The sequence below is a fragment of the Tenrec ecaudatus genome, chromosome 18 (genome assembly GCF_050624435.1).
Source record: "Tenrec ecaudatus isolate mTenEca1 chromosome 18, mTenEca1.hap1, whole genome shotgun sequence".
NCBI lineage: Eukaryota > Metazoa > Chordata > Mammalia > Afrosoricida > Tenrecidae > Tenrec > Tenrec ecaudatus.
In genome coordinates, this window is record NC_134547.1 from 56,720,879 (window position 1) to 56,746,762 (window position 25,884).

The window sequence follows — 25,884 nt, forward strand, 5'->3', positions numbered from 1 at the left end:
AAGAACCCAGTTGAACTGATTATGTGCCCATCACTCACACCACAGGGAGATGAGCGGGCTCCCTATGGGGGGCACCAAAGCACCAAGGGCAGATTCCTAGCCACCGACATTTCTTGGGGCGCAAGTTCTTCCTGGGCCTCTGCCCAGGCACCCTAGATTGGCGGCCATTCCCCCGGAAGTCCTTCTCTGCCTCCTGCGATTCTTTCAGCAGCCTCCCTGGGGAGACTCAGAGGCCTCGCGTCTCTGATTCTTTCACAAATATTCTAAATAGGTTACTGGTGCACGTACTAGCGTTTGTGCGCTCTGCGGTGGTTGCGCAGCAGCTCCGTGTCACCCACATCAGCCCAGCGGCGCGATGACGCCAGTGGAGGCGCAAACCGCCTGTCTGTGTTCCGCGCACCGTTCTCCCGCAGCTCCCGCTTTGGACACCTTCTGCCTTGGCAGCCAAAGCAAATCCTTTGCAAAGTGCCACCATGCAGCCACCCGCTTCTCGCCCATGCCATCTGCGGAGCTTTCAAGCTCTTTAAGTCAGTCCAATGGGCTTCTTTTTCCTGGTCATTTCTCATCACCTAAATCCATAAATATTAATCACAAGCCTCATCTTTTAAAACCCCTTTGAGCAGATGAGCTATTTAGCCACATAAATCAATCCAAACCTAATCTCAGTGCCTCACCACACTTCTCACAGGTCCCAGAAGCTTCCCCTTCAGCTACAGGCTTTCACCGGTTTGCCACCAAAGTTATTCAACACCCTTATAATCTACAAGGGCCCTGCCTAAGAGCCCTTGGGGCATAGTGGCTAAGGGTTGGGCAGCTAACTGCAAGGACAGCTGTTCAAAACCCTCCAGCCTTGGGAGAGAGGCGGGCTTTCTACTACCCTGCCCCTATGAGCAGGCGTTAGCTTGATGGCAGTGAGTGAATGGGGGCCCTGTTTGAGCTAGGAAGAAGATGAAGGTGAAGGATGGAGAGAGAGGGTAGAGGCAGGAAAGGGAAGCAGGTGGGACAGGGAAATAGCAAGGAAGCAGGGTAGAGAGGGAAGCAACAGTGAGACAGGTGAACCAGGAAGGGACATGGAACATAATTCTGAGTCTCTAAGCAGATGTAGGAGACCGGGCCCTGAAAGTTCCATTTCATTGAGGGTGACATCTGACAGGCAAACAGATCCAGATAAGATTCCGAGTTTTCTCTTTCCTAAAGGACCAGGAAACCTAGCAGGGGGCGAAGTGGGCCCTCTAATCTGACTCCTCACCAGAGCAGGCTGGGGGCTCCCAGATTACTAAGCAAGGTGCTGACTCTTCTCTTCCCATGCACAGGTCACCAAGCTCCCCCGGCCCAGCTCCTGGGAGAACCCGGGGACCTCCTGGTCGCATGAGGGGCCATGCACCAGCAGGGCCCAGAGGGCTGCGGGAACAGCAGGGGGCAGAGCAGCACAGCATTTAGAGGGTGGAGCCTAGCACACAAAGGCTCAAAGGCCACCCTGCAGGTATTGTACATGAATTCAGGAGCCAGATCCCCGAGAGGCGCAGACCCTCCCCGGCAGTGAATCTGATCGTCACCCAGAGTAAAAGAGACAACGGTAGGCAGTAGGCACGGTGGAATGCCTGGCTCATAGTTAGTGTTCAATCAATGCGAGCTTTTATTATTACTATATTTCCTCCATCCTGAGACGCCATCGATCCCCAGTCAAAGCGTCAATTTAATAACTTCTCTGGGGGGAACAAAAACAATATATTAAACACACATTCTCATTCGAAGACATCACAATCTCCACGATATTAAAAGGTGAAAAAAAGCATGTCTCAAAATCAATGGGATATGGTCTTATCATTGTCACATTTGGGAACCGTGTTAAGTGATTTGCTTGTTTACTTGTTTTGTTTGTTTTTTTTTCCTTCCTCCCCAGGAGATGCGTATGATCCCACAGAATAAAGAAACAGATCTTTGTTCAGCAGTGGGTGCTCGTGCCTGGATGTTGGTTTGGTTGGGCGGTCCCGTGCCACCTTAATCCAAGAGGGCTGTTGATGTCAGAGCTCACATTATATTGAGGTGCGGGGGGGGGGGGGGCAGAGCTCAGGAGGCTTCTTGCCAGCCTTTCAGGCAGATTACCCATGTTTGATTCCTGGCCAGTGCACCTCATCGCAGCTGCCACCCCTGTGTCATGTCGCTATGATACAGAGCAGGCTTCAGCAGAGCTTCTGGATGAAGGGAGACTAGAAAGCAAGGCCTGGTGATCTTGTGAAAATCAGCCAATGAAAACAAACATGGCTTCACAACAGTTCCCGGTGGTTGCAGCTACCACTGGAGATGGGGCGGGAACTGGCAGCATTGTGTTCCCATGAGCTGGGGCCGACTCTGCGGCAGCTAATGGCAACGAAAAAAATGTGTCATCGATGCATGTCATGAAGTGATCTCTTAGGCGCTTTTAGAAACCACCAAAGCAAACCCACTGCTATCTAATCCATCCCAACTCACAGTGACCCTGGAGAGCAGAATAGAATTTGTTATCTTCATGGAAGCAAGACTGTCCCATTATTCCCTGAGGAAGTGGCAGGTGGGTCCAAACCATCAATCTGTGGGGGAGTAGCTGAGCGCTTAACCACTGCACCACCCCCAGGCCTCCCTCTTTGTCTCTAGACCCATCTGATTTTGCTCCTTGCCAACACCGATAGAACTAGATGAAGGCAGACCCTGATGCCATAAGAAGCCCAGAGTTATGTGTTCAGTCATTTATGTGTTTGTTAGTTTATGTATCCATACAGAGCGGAGCAGGAAAGTCTCAATGAGAGCGTCACTACCATTGGCTGTGGCCGCAATGCTGGTCAAAGGATGAGAATCATGAGAATGAAACAGTTACTGCAAGTGTTTCAGCAATGGCTGCACATCAGACACTGGCTAAATAACCCACTTCCGTTGAGTGGATTCCGAGTCCTCACTGCCCTGTAGGACAGAACATCGCTGATCCTCACGGTTCCTGAGGCTGTGAAGCGTCGTGGGTGTGAGCAGCTTCATCGTTTCTTCCATGTGGAACTTGCTGGGTTTGAACCACCATCTTTGAGCAGTCAGCAGCCCAGCGCTTATTGCACAGTGTCCCTGGGGCGCCAACATCAAATACTTAGAGATGGAATGGATGGGCTTTGGAGATGGATTGGCTGAGGCATGAGGAAACAGCATGGAGGCTATAGCACACCTCCAGTTCCCATGGCTGATTGCCACCAGGCGAGGGGCAGCCACCCCTCCATCCTCCCTCCTTCTGATCCCTCCTTATCCCTACGCTGACACCACCTTCCCTCCCACAACACTGTGTGACTGCGGCTGGGTTCTGTAACTGATGGCAATGGCTACACAGAGTTCATAGTTGATGCTCACAATGGCGGCATTTATTAGAGAGGTTAACAGGTAAGAAGCTTCAGGTAAGAGATGCTCATTGCACAGTCGTGCAGTTAGGACAGCTTCTTCTCTGCTGTCCCCACAGGCAGGGCCCTCTCTCACCCTCAGCTTCAGTCATAATCAGTCCTGTTAACAAGCACTCACAGCTGAAGTAATATAATCCCATCAGTATCTTCCTCCGCCTTCTTACCCCGACCAATCAGGATTCAAATTGTGCTTGATGGGAGTAGAAAGGGCTGTGTCTAGAAGACGCATAGTAAAGAATTCCCTACATTGCAAGGAATAGGCTAACAGACATACAGTCTGTGTTAGTCCGGAGAGATTCGAGAAACAAATTCAGAGTCACTCATGTGTATAAGAAAGAGTTTTATATAAAAGAGCAATTGTATATTGAGAAAACATCCCAGTCCAGATCAAGTCCATAAATCCAATATTAGCCCATATGTCTGAAACCAATCTATAAAGTCCTCTTCAATCTCATGCAACACAAGCAATGATGCTAAAAGCAGGAAGATTACAGGCCAGTGGGTGGAAAGTCTTTTGGATCCAGTAGCAGTGAAAGCATCTCAATGCTGGTGAGGGTCTCAACATGTCTCCTCCAACTATCTCAGTGTCTCAGCAGCAGGAAAGAGAGTGGGTATGGCCTCCAAGAAGCTACTTAACTCCTTTGCACCTCCAAATGAGGTCATCAAGCTGCGACCTGATTGACAGGCTAGACTCCATCCATCTGCAAGTTGACACCAGATTATGTAACTACCGTGCTGTCCTGCTGAAAGGTCAGTATTACTATAATGGCAATATTAGCAATAGTTATTAATGATGGTTGCACCATGAGATTGACGCAGCAGGCACCATTGCATTGTACGTGTGAAAAAAAATGCATTTAGTCAATGTTGCATTACATACATGAAACAGCACTAAAACATTGTTTAAAGGGCAACGACACCCTCTTACGTTCACCAAAGGACAGATACTCAAGTACTCACTGATGCAGTTATCCTGCAAGTCACACTTCATGTCTTTGAGACTGCAGGACCCTACATGGCTCTGGAAGAAGAGATTGCTGACAGTATCCAGCAACGTGGGTGGATAAGACGAACACGGTGCTGAGCTGGGGAAAAGCCTGGGCTTAAAATGACTGGCAGTGACTCCAGGGAGCGTAGACCTCTCTAGGTTGGGTTCTGGTTGATTTCTGGATGCACAGGTGCATTCAAGGCCAGCAGTAAGAATCCATCAGCCACTCCTCAGGAAAAAGGTGAGCTTCCTACTCCAGTAAAGAGTTATTACCATCTCAGGGACCTACAGGGGCAGTTCATCTGCATCTAATGGAGTCATGAAGAGTCAGAATCGACTCACTGGCAATGAGTTTCTGAGTGAATTTAGGTGCATGCACCATGTAAAAATCCATGTGGCTGCCCTCTTCCGAACATGCAAGTACACGTTTTTTTTAAATGTTTGCGTTAGTCCAGGTGGACTAGAGAAACAAATTCATAGACACACATATGCATATAAGGAAGAGATTTATATACAAGAGCAATTGTAGATTAAGAAAACGTCCCAAACCAGTCCAATCCAAGGCTATGAGTCTGATATTAGCACATGTGTCTGAGATCAAGCTATAAAGTCCTCTTCAGACTCATGAAACACATGCAATGAAGCCAAATGCAGGATGATCACAAGCCAGTGTGTAGAAATTCTTTGGATCCAGTGGTGTCGTAAGCATCTCAGCGCTGGCAGGGGTCTCTCTGTGGCTTCTCCGGCTTCCGAGGTCTGGTTGCATCCATGTGGCTTGTCTTCTGCAATGTCTCCCAGGGAGTAGCAGAGAGAGAGGTGTCTTCTACCTCCAAGAAGGAAGTACCAGATTTCCCAGAATTCTCAGGAGAAGGCCATGCCCACACAGAAGTCTCATTGGCTATCTCCAGATTGACAGCTTAGACTCCACCCCTAAACTCTTAATCCTTAAGTGGACACCAGATTAGGTGACTACCACAATGTTTAATGAAAAAAATTTTTTTTACAATGCCTAAAATGGCCTATAAATCAACTTTGTAAAACTGAAGTCCTATGAATCACAACAGAACGTTGTTCAGCTCACTCCGGCCAGACACCGTGTTGGAAGAGGATCAAGCATTAAAGGACATTGTGTTTGGGAAAGCAGACAGCCAATGCCAGCAGGGGACCCTTGGTGACACGGCCTGGCATGACAGTCTTGATGAACTCAAACAGGGCAGCTAGCATGAGGGTGACACAGAAATGGGCAACATTTCATCCCGTTGCACATAAAGTCACCATCCAATTGGAGCCCTCTGGACATCACCTGCCTCTCCACCTCTTTCCCACTATTAATGTCAACAGTAGTGATAATAAAAGTGCCTACTCTTTGGGGGTGCTTATCCCACACGCCAGACACTGCTAGGAGCTGGCAGCAACTTTGTGAGCTGGACTTTCATCCCGTTTTACAGATGAGGAAACACAGGGGGCCCGGAGATCTCCTGTAGCCTCCACCATCACTCTTCAGAAACAGAGCTAGTGTCCTACCCAGGGACCCCTCCATTCTACTGTCCCATGAGGAGGGACAGAGACAGAGACAGGGGGAAATGTGCCTGCCATCTTCCCTGCTTCAGGCAGAAAGCATGCTCTGTGCATATCCTGCTTTCCCAGAATAAGCCGCTCTGCTGCCCAAGAGCACCCCAACATTTGGTTTACCGATGAGTCCTTTTAGCACTCGGCCTCATGCTTATTTCCACCATCCCAGGCCTCTCAAATCCATGCCTTCCCTATGAAATTTTCCATCAGACCAATGAATTCCATCCAGAAAAGCAAACACCTTTTGGGGGGTAGAACACTCATCTTTCTTAGGTCCTGTGTTTCCGGTAGAAAGCAGCAGCCCAGAGGTACTATTTCAGAAAGCGCTCTGTAATGGAAGATTGTTTTTTTTTTCACCTGCGTGCTATTTAGTATGATCATTATTAGCCTGGTTATTAATAATGATGATTTATAGAGCCGCTTGAGGAGGCCTTGCTATATAGGGACTGAGTGCACCAGCCTGATTTGATACTTCCGTCAGCAACCACCATAGGAAGGAGAGAAGGCAGACTGAGAAATCACAGCAGACAGCTGTATCTTGGGCAGACAGCTACCTGGAGGGGGTGAGAAGCATGGGAAGTGAAGGAGCGATTCTGCCAGAAGGGAAGCCAAGGACAAACTGCGCCTCCACTTTCCCTTTCCCCGCCGGAGATGCTGTCTGCTGGAGCTGGCTGGGCTTTCTCCAGCCCACAGCACCTGAGCGTGCTAAGCTCCAGCCCACAGAGACGTGGGAGAGGGTTCCAAGTGCTTTTTCACAGCAGAGCACAGGTGACCTTTGCAAGACGGTGGCGAGCTGGAGCAACGTGTCATTGTTTTACACCTCCGTCCTTGTCCTGCTGCCGGTGCAGAAATTAAACCTGCACTGCACCCGGCGACAGGATCACAAAGGTCACCCGGGCCAGAGTACCAGCAGCGGTGGACGAGCTGTGACACGCTTCCGTGGTTCATGCCATCCAGCCGTTCCCGGACACCACCGGTGAACAAAGCCATTAGAGAAATGTGCTAAGGATCCACACTTCCTAGGTATAGTCCATGTAGTTACCTGGAGAGATACTTAGATGTTGCTTAGAACACGAGCAGCCTTCAAAACGCTCACGGAAAAAATAAAATGAAAATATAATAGACATTTCCCACAGGCTTGAAATGGCCTCCGATAAACCAAGCTCACCGCCATCAAATTCAATTTCAGCTCACAGTGACCCTAACGGACAGGGCAGAACTGACCTTGGGAGGGTGTGAGAACGCCCCACCTTTCCCCCAAGGAGAGGCTGGTGGTTTCAAACTAGTGACCTTGTGGATCGCAGCCCAACGCATCACCCCTAACGGCACCACGGATTGTTTGCAGCCACCTCAGACACACTTACATTCATAGGATTGTGTCACTGTGTACGTCTACTGATACTGATCGGTGTTATTTTGATTCATCTCGCTATATTTCACAAATGCAGTTTTTGATCATTTTCATTCTTAGAGTGAGCCTTCCCAAAGAAATCATCCTGACACACAAACGGAGCATGCAGGTCCTCCGAGTGACAGCCGCTGGAACAATGGGAGGAAGGCTAAGCCGGCGGCTTTCGCAGGCTGTCCTGGTGAGAGTCCAAAATAGCAAAGAGGAGGAGGAAATCCGAAAAGCTTTGAGAAGAAAGGAGTGATCTTTAGTGGACCTGTAATCAGATCTGCGTCTGATTCTCACCCTTGGAGGGAAAGGGTATTTCAATCGCACACCCAGCCAATAGGTGCTCAAACAGGCATGATGCTGCTCCCAAAGAGCGCTTTTTCTGCAAAACCACAATACAAATGGGACTAGACTTCAGCCAGATGGAAAAGGAACCCAAGGAAGATGGAAAAGGAGGTCGGAGGAGCCAGGAAGGAAGACACGGGAATAAAACCCAGTGGGGGACAATCAAATAAAATCCCAGATGACATGCAACCAGGACAAAGCAGTCAATACAACTGGGAACCAGGTGTCGCCTGTGCCGGAAACCACACCTTCACGCGGAAGTCCTCCATCATGTAATGTGTGTGATGAACAGCTCGAAACGGCTTTGTGGAAAAACGAAGGAGAAGATTTTCTGTATCCTCCACAAAAACAAACACGTCTGCTGAAAGGCACGGGGCACACAGGGTAGACCAGAATGCAGCGTGGTTTTCAGAAATTGCTTGAATACCAGTAAAGGAATCTTTTACGCTCTATTGATATTCCATTGAGTTTAGAGACAGACTTGCATTCCCTGCTCCGTGCCCTGGTCAGACCTTGTGGCCCGTCAACAAACACCAGGGTCACTCAGAGGACACTAAGTGAACCGGCTTTGGGTAAGAGTCCAGAGATCACCGCCGCGATTCAAACACTGCCGCTGCCAGCCAATCGGTGACCTTGGGCAAGTCGTTTAACCTCTCTGTGCCTTAGTTCTGTCCTCTGCAAAATCTCACCCACCCCATAGGATTTTTGTGGAGGAGAAATGAGCTAAGAGATGCATAAAGCATTTAGAATGGTGATTGGTTGGAATATAAGGTGCTCCACAAGTCCTATTGGTGCAGTGGTGGAAACAGTGAACTGCTCACTTAAAGGTTGTCAGTTTGAACTCACCAGGTGCTGCCCAGTGTAAAGATGTGGCTGTCTGCGTCCTCAGCAACTCAGAGCCCTGGAAAGCCAATGGAGCACATGGTCACCATGGATTGCTATGCAGAGAAATTGACTTGGCAGCTAGCTGCAGGGCTGGGTGTGGGTGTACTGTTATTATTCCAATATTAAAATATACATAGACTATTTGACTTTTGATTCAAATGCTGTTCCTGAAACTGGCCTATTAACAAAACCTAGATGACTATATTGGGATTAAAGAATACACAGTACATCTAAAACTCAAAAAGGAAAATATTAATGATACAGTTGACCAACCGGGAAGGGAGAGGAGAGAGATCACAGGAGTTCTTCTTCATCTTACTAAACACAACATAATATTATTAAGCAACATATGCATACACGCACAAATACACACATACACAGGTGTTGACTCTTAGTATGAACAATTATTGCGCTCTTTCAAATCCCTACAAACACAAGATGAACAAATACGAAAGCAGCCTTGGGCATTGGGCACCACAAAGGTTTTGTTTCATGCAACACATGCAAGGGTGTGAGAACGATCGCAGAATCATCACACGTGTTGATTTGGGGGCTCCGGGGACGGTGGTGGGGTGGGTAGTGGCTACAAATACATCGTAGTGAGTAGTCATATGCCCAAATACTGAAACTGCAAATAATGAAGACCAGCCGAAATTTGAATTCATGAAGCGTGCTGAACGTGGTAATTAGAAATTACAGAGGGCAGGCAGTGGAGCCAAACTCTTTCCATGTGTCAGCTCTGACTCTTGGTGACTCCATATGGGTCAGGGACCAGCTGAAACCATAGGGTTTTCAGTGGCTGGTTCTTCCTAAGCGGATCACCAGGCCTTTCTTCAGAGGCTTCTCTAGGTAGACTTGAATCTCTAACCTTATGGTTTAGTCCATGAACTATTTGCATCACCCAGCGACTCCGGGTGGTAGAAAGAGGAGGAGCATAGAGAGGTCAGGAGTGACTGCTGACATCTGGGGAGGTTAGATTCTAGTCTGTGCCTGTCACAGTGGGGAGCTGCACATCTCTCTCGTTTGATCCTCTGCTGTTGTGTGACATCAAGCTGGCTTCTTCTGACTCATCGAGGCCCATGGACAACACAGTGAACCGCTGCCCAGCCACTCACACTCCTCCAATTTGTTGCCGTGTTTCAGCCATGTTTGCACTGTGGTAGCCGCCCATCTCATTGAACAGCTGCCTCTTTCGCTAGCCCTGTGTTTTACTAAGCATGACATCCTTCGCTAGAGACTGGTCTCTACTGATACTGTGAACAAAGTAGAAGAGAAGTCCTGCCATCTTCACTTCTAAAGAACTTTCTGGTTCTATTTCCTCACAGCGACCCTGTAAGACAGAGAAGAGCTGCCCTTAGTGTTTTTTGAGACTGTAAGTCTTGACCAGGGTTTAGAAGAAGAAGAAAAAAGCCTCATTTGGCTCCTGTGGCATAGCTGGTGGTTTCAAACTGCTGACCTTGTGGTTTTCAGCCCAACGTGTAACCACTCTGCTACCAAGGCTTCTCAAATAGTTACTAGACTCATAATCAATAAGAGTAGTATGAATGAGGACACCTTGAACTCTTCTCTACCAGGAATGGCTCTTCATGATCAAAATGTCTTCAGTCCAACATGTTCATTAAACAAATCAAGAAAGCAAGGCACAGAGAGCTTGACAGATTTGAACAGCTCACCCCAGTCCTCATGAGTAATAGATGTTTCACTGGACACACACCGCCCCCGTTACCCTCCCTTTTCCATCTCATTGGTACCTGCAGAAGGAACACTGGAATTGGAAGGAAGGAAGGAAGGAGGGAAGGAAGGAAGGAAGGAAATAAAAGGTAACCAAGCCAAAAGTAATTACTCAACTCAAGGACCCAAATTCACAGTTGTGTCTCCAACTCCCTTTATCACGAACACTATTATCCACATGGCCCCCACTTCCGGCGAGAGTAGATGTGTTAAATGGGGACTTATTAGACACATTTCTGACAGCTGCTGCATTTGCAGTTACTGTAGTCCACCCCCCTCCCACCCCCTCGCTGCTGAATAGCTCCAGATTTGTTTTGTCTGAGCTGAGGTGGAAAATTGAGAAACAGCGGATTCAACAATAATTGACTTTATTAGGAATGTGAATGCATCACACAGACTGTGTATTAAAAACTCATTGCTTCTCTATCGGCCTTGCGCACCGAATGCTGCTTTATGGTTCCCCCGCCTCGCTAGGTGGTCCCCCTCCTTGACTGTCCCCATCAGCATTATGTCCCGCCTGCCCTGTCACATGGAGGAAATACATGACAAAAAGCTTCGCCACTCATCAGACACCAGCCAGGGTTCATAAACAAGAGGGGCAGCCTTGAGTAATTTAAGATATTGCTGTGAGCTGGTGTTGCCAAAACGGCGGCACTTATTGGACCATAAGCAAAAGCAATTAGAACGCGCCCTTGATTCCTGTGATGAAAAGCTCCCCGGCAGGGTAGAGAACCAAGGGCCCCAGAGGGAGTGACATTAGAACAAACACGTCTTGAATCTCGGATGTCAGGGGAACCCTCCAGAGTCCACTTTGGAAAAGGGTGCTGACGCTTCATGGGACAAATCCCGAGAAGGCTGTAGAATAACCTGCACGGGGAGATGGGGAGTCCCAGCTGCCAGCCAGTGAGGGGGACAAAGGCTGGTGATTTCTCTAGGCCCAGCCAGGAAAGAAGAGGAGTTCCTATGAGGGAGCTGGTGTGCAGCCCCTCCTGAGATGTCAGAATACATCCATGATGGAGGCTGCTGATCGCAAACTGGAAAGGCATCTCTCTAGCCAGCCCTGGGCTCCCGGGGCATTTCCACGAGCTCAGAGGATCAGCAGGAGACTTGCTGCAGTTGTCCTCAATGGCTGACCCTCCAGGGCTGGCCAAAGCACAGCTCAGGTTTGCGGACCTAGGCAAGCGAAGGCTGGATTAAGGGTTGACAGAGGACTGGCGGATGCCGGCCTGCAGGCGTGGCAAGACCATGAAAGCAAGGGTATGTCTGAGCTGCTGCAAAGGAGGGAAAGACTCGGGTGATTGGAACTCTAGAAAGGCAGGTAGGTGGCTGATCTGTACCACTGTCACAGTAACTGTCAGGTGCCTGCCACACCCAGCAACCACACCCAAGGCTGGAAGGGCACTGACGAGTACCCATCACAGTAGCCTGCTGTCTAGAGTAGGTTCTGATCCCTGGCATCCCCATGTGTTACAGAGAAGGATGGCTCCGTAGGGCCTTCCCTGTGGGTCATCTTTGTGGAAACAGATCACCAGGCCTTTTCTCCACAGCCCCACTGGGTTTAGGTCAGCGGTCTGGCGCAATTTGGATCACCCAAGGACCTAATGATCACCACAGAGACAGGCACACCCTAGTCTTGTGACCCTCTCTTTCTGCAAAGGCCACCGTGATGTTGGAAAATGATTCTAAAACATCTCTAGGACGGAGAGGCTATACTTTGAAAGCCGACACCCCCTTTGCTCATCAGGTTCCCAGGTGTGCATGCGTTATCGGGTGGGTGCGCTATATACGGAGAATACAGTCTATGCTAGGCACAAACCATTGTTTGTGGAGGAAAGAGGCAGCGAGGAACGGCTGGAGAACGAGTGGAGGGAGGGAGAGAGTGATTGAGATGGAAGTCGAGGCCGAGCTGGCATTTGGAGCTGCCTTGATGGAGCAGACTGAATGGATGGAGTACACAGGGACAAAGCCCAGGACACATTATAAGCCACGCGCAGGACAGGCAGGAGAAGAAAAATGAGCAGCCAGGCAGACAGATGATGTTGGGTCAGCTCGCTCCTTTCCCCTTTCGTCTGGGGAGACTACGGGAGCACGGCGCCGCATGACGATCAGCCCAAGGAAGCCGTGATTGGCATCTCAGATCCCCGCACCTGGGAGATGACTGACGTTCCAAGAGACAGGTCCAAATGTCACAGACCAAAGGCCAGGCACCCTGAAGCCTGGCTGGGCTGGGGCCGGGGGTGGGGGTATGATCAGACTGATGCTGTTACCCTGCTTGGAGGGTGGGGGAGTCAGTTGGGTGACCAGTCCATTCCAAGGGGAGGGATGTCTGGGTTTGTTCAGAAGACATTTATGAAGGTGTGTGTGTGTGAGTGAGTGTGAGTGCGTGCGTGTGTGTGCGTGCGTGTGTGTGTGTGCAAGTGGGATGGTAGGGGAGGGGCACAGGAATAAAAGCCCATGTATAGATACACCTACTTAGTGCTGGATTCCTTGCTATTGGGTGTTAGACCATTGTCTTGTTTAATAGTCGGCAAAATGCTGTGGAGTGGAGTGCATACAAGGCCTATCAAGAACCTTGTAGATACAGAGCCTCAGACCCAGTTCCATCAAATGGCCTAGAAAAATTCACACAGGTGTTAAGAGCCAGAACCAGAAGGAAATCTAGATGTCTTTAGCCATGGGATTCTTCCCCACCACCACCCCCAATCCCCTGTTGTCCTCCTTTCAACTCCAGGCCCCACAGATAGACATGCCAGAGATAGACAGTCATGCCAGGCAGGGTGTTTTCCAAGGCAAAGCGGCCGAAGCAGAGGAGTTGGAGAAGTCTTTCAGAGAAAGTGCTTCTTTGACTCTGCCTAGCTAGCAAGTAGGAGGGACAGGAAGATATGGACAATGAAAGGACAGTACCCAGGGCAAAGGGTGCACTGAGTGGGTTAAGGACCGGGCTGCTAGCCGCAAGGTCGTTGGTGCAGACTTGTCAGCCTGCCTATCTCAAGATGATTCCACCTCAATGGTTTTCCAACACAGAGTTTTCTTGGCAGTGATCCTTATGGATGTAGATTGCCCCCTGTTCTCCCATGGCACAGCTAGCAGGGGTGGAGCCACCAACGTTTGCAATTACAAGCCCAATGCCAACTTTAGGCCTCACCCCCTCAACTGGATCTATGTGACAGAGCATGGGACACTCTACCCCATGGGGTTGCGTGAGGGAGGGAAAAAAAAGGCAAGGGATACATTGGCCCAGAGTTCATTTATCTAATCCCCAGCATGTGTACCCCTCTCCGTCCAATCTCGTGGTCTTTGCTATCAGAGATAATGGTAAATCCCTGTGTCAAAATGGAGGAGGAGGCTCGACCATTCAAGGCCCCATGACAGTATTTTCTCTGGGGAAAGAGACCTCCCCAGACAGTATCTTTCACGTGCCTGTTAGTTTGTCTTGTCTGTTGCTGTACTGCTGGATGATATGCCCCCCATATTTCAAATCCCAGCAGGGTCACCTATGGTGAGGAAGTTTCTGTGGAACTTCCAGAGTCAGACTAGGATGAACAAAGAGACAGTCTACCTTTGAAAAAAATTAACCACCAAAAACCTTTTGAATAGCAGTAGGATATTATCTGAGATAGTACTGGAATATGACCTGGAATTACCCCTTAGGTTGGAAGGCACTTAAAATACAATTATGAACGAGTGGCCCCTTTAAAGCAGAGTTGGGAATTAAAGATATGTGGAGGGAGCAAAGCTACCAGCACGTGTGCTTGCTGGCGAGGCATTGCTCAACCTGAGAAGGAAGCTGCAAATAAATGCCCATTGATGATCGAAACATGGAAGTTGCTGAGAATGACTCCAGGAAGGTTGGAAGTCATCAGAAGTGAAATGGAATGCATAATGATTGATACCCTGGGCAAGAGTGCACCGAAATGGACTGGCATTGGCCATTTTGAATCAATCTCATGGTTTACTATGTTGAGGATGACAAATTCACAAGGAGTAGTGTCGCATCCGTCATCAAAAAGAAGCTTTCAAGATCTATCTTGAGGTAGTACAGCGTTGTAGGTGATAGGAAAGCATCTACAAGCCTATCATAAAGACCAGTAAGTATAACTATTATTCAAATCTACATCCCCAATCACTAAGGTCAAAGATGAAGAAATTGAAGAATTTGACCCAATGCTCAAGTCTGAAATTGATCAAACATGCCATGAGGATGCACCGGTAATTTTTGTCTTTTGTTCATAAATTTATTGATGGGCTACTTTGGGCCAGACTCTAGTCGACTCTATGACTAGAATGGTAGGAAGACAATAGTTAGTAGACACTCTGATCTCACTGTTTTGTGTTCTAGAGAAATGTGGTCTGTTTGGGGAGAGTCCTGTTGTCTCCTTCCTTGAAGCACTGGGCACCGTGGATCCCAGAAAGGAGTTTTGTGCATGGGATTCCAAAGGCGTGAAATCTGATTTGCCACTTTCCAAGCAATCATCTAAAACTAACAAGTTTCAAGGGTGTTTTCTCACATGGAGTTCTGGGGACAATAACATTTCCCTTGCAAAGATGCTGCTCTTGTCCTTGCTGTTGCCACCTACTGGGAAGCTGGTTGCCACCTGACAGTGAGCCCCTGCACAGCGGAAGGAGACTCTGTGGATCCTGCCCTCTTGGAATGATGGGTGGCACTTTGGACCACAATGTGCTACAAGAGATTCCTCTCAGCTGATTTGGGCAAGTAGATTTTGTTGTTGTTGTTGTTGTTGTTGTTGTTAGGTGTCTGTGAGTCGGTTCCAACTCATCGTGGCCCATATGCACAGTAGAATGAAACACTGCGCAGTCTCGTGCCATCAAAAGCTGACCTTACCATTGAGCACACTGTTGCAGCCACTGTGTCAATCCATCTCATCAAGGCTCTTCCTCTTTGGGGGATGCCCCTCCAAACAGGCTGGCCTTTTCCAGGGACGGGTCTCTCCTGACAACATATCCAAAGTACAGGACAGGAAGTCTCACCCTCGTTGCCTCTAAGGGGCATCTGGTTGGCTCTCCTTATTCCAAGACAGATCTGTTGATTCTTGTGGCAGTTCATGGTACTTTCAATATTCTTTGTCAGCACTATACTTCAAATGCATCAGTTCTTGTCTGGTCTTCTTTATTCAATGTCCAACTTTCACATGCATGTGAGACGATTGAAAATACCATAGCTCATTGGAAGTAAATAACCAGGCCTTTGATCCTAGTCCACCATGGTCTGGAAACTGCCCTAAAACCAATTCAGCACCCCAACAAAAGGCAAGTGACCAAGAACAGACAGATGATAGCTATGCAGGAAGGTCATTGCCCAGGAATTGAACCCTGGTTTCCTCCGAGAAGTAAGAACTCTCTAACGAAGCCCCCTTAGTCCTGGATGAAGAACAGCCATTGCTGTCCAGTCAAATTTCAACCCACAATGACTCTGTAGGACAAAGTAGAACTTCTTCCTCTGCAACATGTCCAAGCCTGTAATACTTATGGCACATCTTTTTCCCTTGGGAGCGGTTGGTGGATTTGAATTGCTAACCTTGCGGTTAGCAGCCCGCGAACACCACCAGGGCTCCTTGCACTCAGAGTAGTCCTGAAGTCAATTTCAATTCATAGTATGACTGCCCCGTATGGTTTCCAAGGCTAGAACCTTTGGACGCAGACAGTCAAGAATGGAGAAGCTGTCACCAGCAGAGAAGCCTGGCACACCAATCATGTCCCACAGGATTAAGGAAACAGGGTACTATTTGGGGGGTCCAAGGAGAACAGAGGGGCGTCTGAAAATACCCACAAAAGCCGTAAGGCTGGCCTGTAAAAATGACCCATTACAGGTGCCCCACCCCAGAAAGGCAGGTATGAAGGCAATAGCACCCCCGATTGGGCCTGGGACAAGAGCACTGATGATGGAGCATGCTCTCTGTGTTTCCTCGGGCCTTCTCAGGGGGAAGAACGGCTTCAGGAAGCCTGCCCCTGCCGTGATAAATTCTCTGGATTCCGCCTCAACCAGTGAGGGAAGATGGATGGGCTGAGTCGGTTGACACAGAAGCAATTGAGAATACCATTATTGGCCTCATATTTATTTGCATTTATGTTAATGGCTTTGTTCTTGATCAGAGAACCGCTCAACTCATGGAAATATTTATGGCTCTCAAAGTTTCCCCGTGATGAATCATGAGGGAGTCACAGAATAGCCAATGCACAGAATGTGTAGCAAATATTTCCTCTTTCTTTTTTTCTGCTGCGGATCCCAACAGTGCAGGCCTCCTGCAGACTCGGGGGCAAAGCAGCTCCATTTTTCATATTCTGCTTTGTCATCTGATTGATTTAATGCTTCTTGTGGTCAGACTTTGCTGAAGAAAAGAACAGGCCTACAATTTTCTCTCCCCGACACGCTCTCTCTTTCTGGCTCCCCGCCCCAAAGGGCAATTCCATAAAATCGGCAGCTGCGAGAGGGCTCAGTGTGCGTTTTCTTTTCTTTACTTTTCCTTTTTTTCCTCCCTAACCCCTCACTGCACAGAGAGACCAGAGCCCTTGGGAGAAAGGAGGAGGAAGCAGACAAGTTACCCTAAGGAGACTTGGTCGTATAGTAGTTATGCATTAGGCTGCTATCTGCAGGTCAGTAGTTCAAAACCACCAGTCACCCCTTGGGACAACTATGGGGCTTTCTACTCCCGGAAAGAGTGACAGTCTCAGAAACCCATAGGGGCAGTTCCCCCCAGCTCTAGGGGGTGGTTATGGGTTGTTATTGACTCAACGGCAAGGAGTGGGGAGTTGGGGGGTTTCCTGGGCTAAGTGTTCAGATGGTTCTGGTACCATCTTGGTTCATTATTTTGAAACTCTTCAACCGCCATGCTGAAGAAGACATGGAGGCTCCAGGAATTGAGTCCAGAAGCTGGCAAACACCTGGCTCACAGAGAGCCCGGGTGGTGTTTCCTGTAAATGACGTCTGCTCAGACCACAGCTAAGCTCAGCGTGCCCAGGGAGGTTACGGCTGCCTTTGAGCCAAAATGGCAGGGTGCAGTGGCTGCATCTGAGATCAGGGGGCCCAGAAAGTCTAATATCGTCAGCCACTGGCCCTTTCCAAGGAAAGTGGACCAGTCCCACTTTCAGCCAAATGACCCTGGTCACAGGGAGCTGCCTGTTTCTATGCATGGTAACTAGGTTTGAGGAGCCCTGGTGATGCTGTGGTTATGCATTGGGCTGAGATCTGCGTGGTCAGCAGTGTGGAAACACTAACACATCTTCAGGAGAAAGACTGGGCTTTCTACTCCCATAAACAGTTACAGTCTCAGAAACCCATAAGGGGTCCCTGTGAGTCAGCCTTGACTCAATGGCAGCAAGTAAGTTGGGTGGTGCAAGTGTCTGCTGGCCTAAAGGTTAGTGGTTCAAACTCAAAATCTCTTGGGGAGAAACCTGTTTCAATCAAGATTAAACCAAACCCACTGCTATAGAGCCAACTCCGGCTCATAGCAACCCTAAAGGACAGAAAGGAACTGGCCCTGTTGATTTCTGAGACTGTGTTAGTCCAGGAAGATGAGAAAAACAAATTCATAGACACTCACGTGTGTGTAAGAAAGAGCTCTCTATATAAGAGCAATTGAATATTGAGCAAACATCCCATCTCAGTCCAGATCAAGTCTATAAGTCCCATATTAGCCCATATGTCCAATACCAATCTATAAATTCCTCTCCAGACTCACGAAACACATGCAATGATGCAGAATGCAGGATGATCATAGGCCAGTGGATGGAAAGTCTTGTGGATCCAGTGGCAATTTAAGCATCTCAGCACTGGCAGGGTCTCCACCTGGCTTCTTCAACTCCAAGGCTCTGGCTACCATCAGCCTGTCTCCATGTGGCTTGTCAACTGCAATGTCCCCCAGGGAGTGAGGGTGTGCCCCACCTCTAACAAGCTTTTTATCTCCTTCCTGCCTCTAAATGAGGTCACCAAACTCCCACCAGATTGACATGCTAAACTCCATCCCTTCACTCTTAAACCTCTCAGATTAACAAAAGATTATTATCTTATAAAGAGTAGAAAGCCTCATCTTTCTCTTCCATAACTCAGTAGGCTATCAGGGCTCCTGTCTCAGGGTATGCTTTGGGTTGCTATCAGGTCTGCAGTTCAAAACCACTAGCCACTCTGCTCAGGAAGTAATCTAAAAATCAATGGTGCGGAGGGTTTAGGAGGCCTGGTAGGGCTTGATCAAGGGCAATGTAACCCAGAGGAATTACTGAAACCCAAATGAAGGCTAAACATGATAGTGGGACAAGAGGAAAGTCAAAGGAAATAGAGAAAAGAACTAGGAAACAAAGGGCATTTATAAAAGTCTAAATATAGGCATGTACATATGTAAATATATTTATATATGATGATGGGGAAATGGATCTATGTGCATATATTTATAGGTTCAGTATTAAGGTAGCAGATGGACATTGGGCCTCTACTCAAATACTGCCTCAATGCAAGAACACTTTGTTCTATTTATCTGGCATTCCATGATGGTCACCTTCCTGACACAATCACTGAAGACAATGTGGGTGCATAAGTAAATGTGAAGAAAGCTGATGGTGCTCGGCTATCAAAAGAGATAGTATCTGGGTTCTTAAGGGCCTGAAGATAAACAAGCAGCCATCTAGCTGAGAACAACAAAGCCCACAAGGAAGAAGCACACCAGCCTGTGTGATCACGAAATGTTGATAGAATCAGGTATCAGGAATCAAAGACTCAGAACAAAAAATCATATTAATGTGAATGGGGGGAGGGGGGCACAGAGTGTAGACCCAAAGCCCATCTGTAGACAATTGGACATCCCCTTACAGAAGGGACACAAGGAAATGGCAAGCCAGTCAGGGTGCAGTATTGCACCAATGAAACATACAACTTTTCTCTAGTTTTTTAATGCTTCCACCTCGCCACTAACATGACTCTAATTCTATCTTACAAAGATGGCTAGACCAGAGAATGTTCACAGATACAGATAAGAGTTGGAAACACAGGGAATCCAGGACAGATAAACATCTCAGGACCAATATTGAGGGTAGCTATACCAGGAGGGGAAGAGGAAGGTGGGGTAGAAAGGGGCAATGATCACAATGATCTGCCTATGAGCCCCTCCCAGGGGGACAGACAACAGAAAAGTAGGTGAAGGGAGACATCAGTCAGTGTAAGACATGAAAAAATAATAATTTATAAATTATCAAGGGTTCATGAGGGAGATGGGGTGAGGGAGGGAGAGGGAAAATGAGAAGCTGATACCAAGGGCTCAAGTAGAAAGAAAATGTTTTGAGAATGATGATGGCAACAAATGTATGAATGTACTTGACACAATGGATGGATGCATGGATTGTGATAAGAGTTGTATGAGCCCCCAATAAAATGATTTAAAATTTTTAAAAAGAAAGTAGAGGCTTTGTACTCCTTTAAAGATGTACAGTCTCAGAGACCCACGTGGGCAGTTCTACTCTGTCCTATGGGTCCCTGCATGTCAAATGAGTCTGTGAAGTTTACAGCCAAGGAAACCTGGGGTGTAGTTCTCCTCTGTAACACACGGGGGCGCTGTGAGTCGAAATACACTCCAGGGCAGCCACATGTGTTTTATTTGTTTAGCTTTGGTTCTTTTCTTCCCTCTCACTGCTTTACCTTTTGAGAATAACCCCTCCACAAGGAGAGCCCCCGCCCCCCTGCTAGGAAGTAGATCCTGACTGACAAGGACATCATCAGTATGTTATCACCCAGAGCAGCTTCATGTACCCTCTTGCAGCCTGCAGCCCAGCGCAGGGGCAGACAGCATGCGTGTGCTCAGAGGCATCTGAGGACTGGATTGGGTCCTGTCCTACGCTTTACCCCACAGGGCCATCTCCATTTCTGTTTCCGGAAAGGGAACCTGGAGGGAGAGAGGTTTAAAGAGGATCCTATCGTCTTTCTCCAAGGCATGTTGGTGGCACAGTGGTGGCGCTTTAGGCTGCCAGCCTGAAGAATAGAGATTCAAGCGCACCAGGCTCTCTGCAGAAGGATGGAGCAGTCTGGCTTCTATAGAGAAGTAAACCCTTGGGAAGCTGATGGGGCAGTTCAGCAACGTCCAACTGGGTCTCTGTGAGTTGGACTTGACTCAAGGACTGCAGATTTGATTGGGGCTTGCTTTCTTCATTAAGGAAGGCTTCCTGGAAGGGGTCGAAATCCGCATAAAGTTTTTGTGGTCATCTCATTTTCCCAGAAAGCAGCAGAACATTCAGAATGGCAATGCTTCGCACAGCCAGCAAAGGTGAGATTGCCAGAAGCAGCCACTTATTGAGCTTCTCCTGTACAGCCTGGGTTTATATAGGGTCCTTTCAGCCTTCCCGACAGCCCTGGGAGGGCAGGTAATTCTATAAGATGAGGCAAAGGGAGACTGCCAAGATCCCCCAGTTAGTAAGTGGCACAGAGGAGATGGCTTTCCATCATGAGAAGTCCACAGATTAAAGAAGCTTCTCTCCGAGGTGGCCCACAGGTAGTGTCCATGTTACCATTGCAAGATGAGGGGAACGTGAGTAGACAGTGCCCATTAGGAGGCAGGAGGCTGTGGTCCAGCGGGGAGTGAGGAATCTAGAGAGGAGAGAGGAGAGAGGAGAGGATCTGTAGCCAACGGGAGGTGTGAGGATGGAGGGCTGGACACAAACTGAAAACTGATGGGTAGAGGGGGGGCACACTGGAGTAGAGTCTCATCTCCCTGGGATAGTGATGTGGTGGGGATTGGTCAGAGCCAGGAGGAGAACTCCAGAGAGCGCTCTGAGTGAGAACCGGGCTAGGAGCAAATGGGAAGGGAAATCCGTCCCTGAAGACCGTGTCCACAGGGCATCTGAAGGGTGGCACATGGTCATTGAGGAGCTGACTTGAGATGACTTTGTCCTCAGCCATCTTCTGGTGGCTCCCCAGTGCCGACCCATGCCACCCACAGCAGCACCCAACCTCCCTCGGAACCTCACCATGCTCATGATCACTTGTGAATGAAGCTCTTGGGGTCCAGTGGGGTTTCGTTGGCTAGGTTTAGGGAACTAGATGGACAGACCTTTGTTTCTAGTCTATCTAAGACCGGAAGCTCATCTTGAAGCCTGTTCCAGCATCAGAGCCTCCCGACAAGCTTCCACTGACAGATGAGAGCTGGGCACCCATGACACGCATTGGCCAGGCATTGAGCCTGAGTCTCCTTCCACGGAATGCAAGAGTTCTACCACTGAACCTCCATCTTCAACACGGTCACTGCTGTGGCTGAGCGGCATCCTCAGGAATGATTCATAGCAACCAGACCTGCAACAGACGGAAGCATTGCTCCTCCTGTGCCAGCCTTACCACTGCGAATAGGTGTGAGCCCACTTTCGCAGCTGCTGTATCCGTTCACCTCATTGAGTCTTCCTCTTTTTCAGTGACCTCTACTAAGTAGGATGCCCTTTCTCAGGGACTCGTCTCTCCTGGTCACGTGTCTGCAGGGTTCACCTGGTACAATACTCTCTCCATCCTGGCATCTTAGCCATACTCCCTCTGAGACAGAGCTGCTTGCTCTCCTAGCAGTCCTTGGTAGCATCAATATTCTTTGCCAATGCCGTAACGCAAACACATCGATGCATCTCCAGGCATCCGTCCCTATTTATTGGCCAGCTTTCACACACATACGAGGCTACTGAAAATGCCATGGCTTGAAGCAGGCACACCTTCGTTCTCAAAGTGACCTCTTTGCTTTTTAACACTTTACTGTGGCCTTTTGCAGAGTTGCAGATTTGCCCAATGCAAAATGCCGTTTTATTTCTTGACTGCTGCTTCCGCGAGCTTTGATGGTGAATCTAAGTAAAATGAAATCCTTGGCAACTTCAGTCTTTTCACCATTCATCATGATGTTGTCTATTGATCCACTAATGAGAAGTTGTGTTTACTTTACGTTGAATTATAAGCCACACTGGAGGCTGTCGTGTTCAATATCCACCAGCAAGTATCTCAAGCTCTCTTGTCTCTCAGCAAGCAAGGTTGTGGCATCTGCATATTGTAGCTTGTTAACGAGCCTTCCTCCAAACCTGATACCATGTTCTTCTTCCGATAGTCCAACTTCTCAGATTATTTGCTCAGCGTATATACTGATGGACGCGTACAGAAGGGTGATGAAAGGAGGCAATCTTACATGCGCATTTGTTGATTTTGCAGCATCCCCTGGGACTGTTTGAAAAATGGGTTAGGTTCTACCGAAGCTTAGTGAAATGTTCTGCAGTTTTCATTCTTCTCAATGATCTCCATAGTTTGCATGAGCCACGCTGTCGAATGCCTTCGCAAAGTCAATAAAACACAAGTCCAAGTACATCATTTTGGTGTTCTCTGCCAAGTTCCATCTGAAGCCAACAATAATATCCCTTGTGCCAAATCCACTTCTGAAATCCACTTGAATTTCCGGCACCTCCCTATCATGGGACTCTACACGTATTTTTAAACCGTCTTCAGCAAAACTTCACTTGCCTAGGGTTTTAATGGCATGGCTGAGTAATCCCCGCATTCAGTTGAGCTTCCTTTCTTTCAAAGGAACACAAACATAGATCTCTTCCAGTCAATTAGCCAGGTAACTGTCTTCCAATGTTTGGGTTTGTTTTTGGGTTTTTTTTGGCATATATAGGCAAGAGTTTCCAGTTCTGTACTCATTTGTTGACACGTTGCCATTGCTATTCTGTCAGCCCTTGGAACCTTGATTTTGACTAATGCCTGGACTTCTTCCTTCAATGCCATCACTTCTTGATATGAGGCTACCCATCAAAATAGCTGACCACCAAAGGGTTCTTGTTGGTGCACTGATTCTGCATGTTTCTTCCATCGCCTTTTGACGCTTCCTGCATCATTCGGTATTTTGTCCATAAAATCCTTCCATTTTGCACCTCGAGATCAGATTCCTTTGTCCTCATTTTTTCCAGACTGTGCAATTCTGACAGTAGTCATCTGCTTTGTGTTTTTTAACTCCAGGTCTTCGCATGTTTCCTGATCATACTTTTGTCATTTGGAACTACCCTTGGAAATGTTCTGTTAGGCTCTTTTACTTCATTTCCTCCATTCCCTTTAATGTGATGTTCTAGAACACGTTTCAGAGTCTCTTTTCACATCCACTGTGTTTTTCGTTTATTTCGCTCTTTCTTACCCTCTTAACCTGTGTGTTCTTCATGTATGATGTGTTTGATGTCATCTCACAATTTGGCTGGTCTGGGATCAATGGTGTTCGATGAATCAAATATGTTCCTGAGGTGGTCTCTAAAGCCAGGTAGTATTTTAGGCTGGGTTGTCTAGAAAAGCAAAGCTAGTGACACTCATATGTATACAAAGGAACTTTATATCAAAAAAGTAATTTTATATCAAGAAGGCACCCCAGCGTGTTCTAACTCAAGTCCATGGGTCTACTGCTAGCCACTCCCCCTTCAGACTCACACGGCTGCAGGCTGATGGAGCAGAAAGGTGGAGCAAGAAGCAGGGAGATCACAGGCTGGTGGCTGCAGAGTTTCACGGATCCAAGGTCAGTGGAAGCATGGCAGGGGGTTAACAGCTCGGAGGTTGGCTCCCAGGATGGGCAGCCCACACAGGGCCATCCCTGGAGGCAGACACAGAGTCCCAGGAAGGGTGAGGCAAAGGGCAAGAGGACAAGAGGAGAAGGTGGGGGCTCCCCAGTATCTCCCTTATTGAAAAGGCTACCTCTCCCAAGCGACATAACTAGGCTGCGACCTGCTTGGATGACAGATTGAACCCCATCCCTACCCAAGTGCAAGTTGACATAAAATCTAAAAGCCACCTGGGGGTGGGGTTGGGGTGGGGGTGGGGATAGACTCAAAGTTGTGTTTGAACTCTCCAGGACTCGTTTCCATTTTCTACCCTGGTAGAGAGTCTGATTAGTCAGGCTCAGAAAGAGGTTGTGGGTCACTGGATCTGAGCTTCCTTCTGCTCTTGTGTCTCTTCTGCAATGCTGCAGAGGCCCCGGCCTGGCCCCATCACCTCCAGCACCTGGGGCAGGCCAGTTCCCTGTGATCTGCATAGCCACTCTAATTCTGTCCCCTGGGGGAAATCCAGGATAAATATAGCTGCTCCTCCAAACCAAACTTCTTAAACTCCACAAAAACAGCTAACAGATGCCTTTAAGACCATCCACTCCAAGTCATTTAGATGGTCACCATTCACAGCTACCTCCTGCCAGTGGCCAGATCACTGAGGGAGAGGTGGGTTGTCCTGTGGCCCTGAGCAGTTTGTATCCCTGTCCCCATGATACAGGAGCCCACAAAGTGAGGCTCAGAGTACATCACTGGGCCCCTTACAGTTTCATCCCAGGAAGTGCAAGGGACACGTGTTCTACAGGAGTCATTTCTTGACTGAATCCTAGGCAGTTCCTGACACGAGGGTTTTGAGGTTCCTCGGCAGTTTGGTTAGCTCCCCATCCGGCCCAAGCAGTTTGCATGTGGCGTAGGGGGTATGCATTGGACTGCGATCTGTATAGTCAGAAGCTCAAAGCCGCCAGCAGTTCTTCAGGAAAAAGACTGGGCTTTCTACTCCGGTCAACAGTCTCAGAAACCCACAGCGGGTCAGTATGAGTTAGAGTTAGAGCTATGAGTCAGCATTGACTCGATGGGGGTGAGTTTTTACTAACCTAGGGATTGTCCGTTCCAGCCCACCCAGTGGCACCACAGAAGAAAGGCCTGGCAAATCGGCTTCTGTAAAGATTACGGATGAACTTGAAAAACAAGCCCACTTGAGGGTTCTATCCTCTAAACGATAAGGCTGCATTAGTCATAATTAACTCAACAGTAAAGGGTTTTGGGTGGTGTTGATTTTGTTGCCACAGCATTTTGGTAACTGCACTTTGAGCGACACAAAGAAAAGCACAAGAGTGAGTGGGTTTGCTCTTAACTTTTTGTGTGATATTTTTCCCCCTCCATTACATTGGCTGGGAGGAGAAATCTTAAATTACAAGTGGAATCAGAGAAAGAAAGACCGTTGACCCATCGAGGGATGTCATCCTACAAAACACCTTCTGAAGTTGTGTCTGATGTTTAACAATGATAGTCCATGGCGCACGCCTCTGTAAATACAGGTCAGAAACTTGCTCAGTTCCCCGGGGGTCGTCTATAAAATCGTATTTCCTTACATTGGCCCAGTGGAGGTTACTCCTTGGCTGCTAACTAGAAGGTCAGCAATTCAAAACCAGCAGCTGTTCTTTGGGAAAAGGACGGGCTTGCTTTCTACTCCCTTAAAGAGTAAACTCACAGGGGAAGTTCTCCCCGGTCTACAGGATTGTTGTGAGTTGGCACTGACTCTGCTGCAGGAGTAATGAGTCCTGAGTACATTCCAAAGGGGCTGTTCCTTTTTAAATGACCAAGAGAAGAAGTCTATACTTGCCAAATATATATTCTTAGTACCAGATTAACACTCATTGCGGTTGAGTCATTGCCGACTCATAGCAACCGTACAGGACAGGGTAGAATTGGTCCTATGGGTGTCCAAGACTGTAACCCTTTATGGGAATTTCTTCTGTCTAGTCCTGTCTTTCTCTCACGGGGCAGCTGGTGGTTTT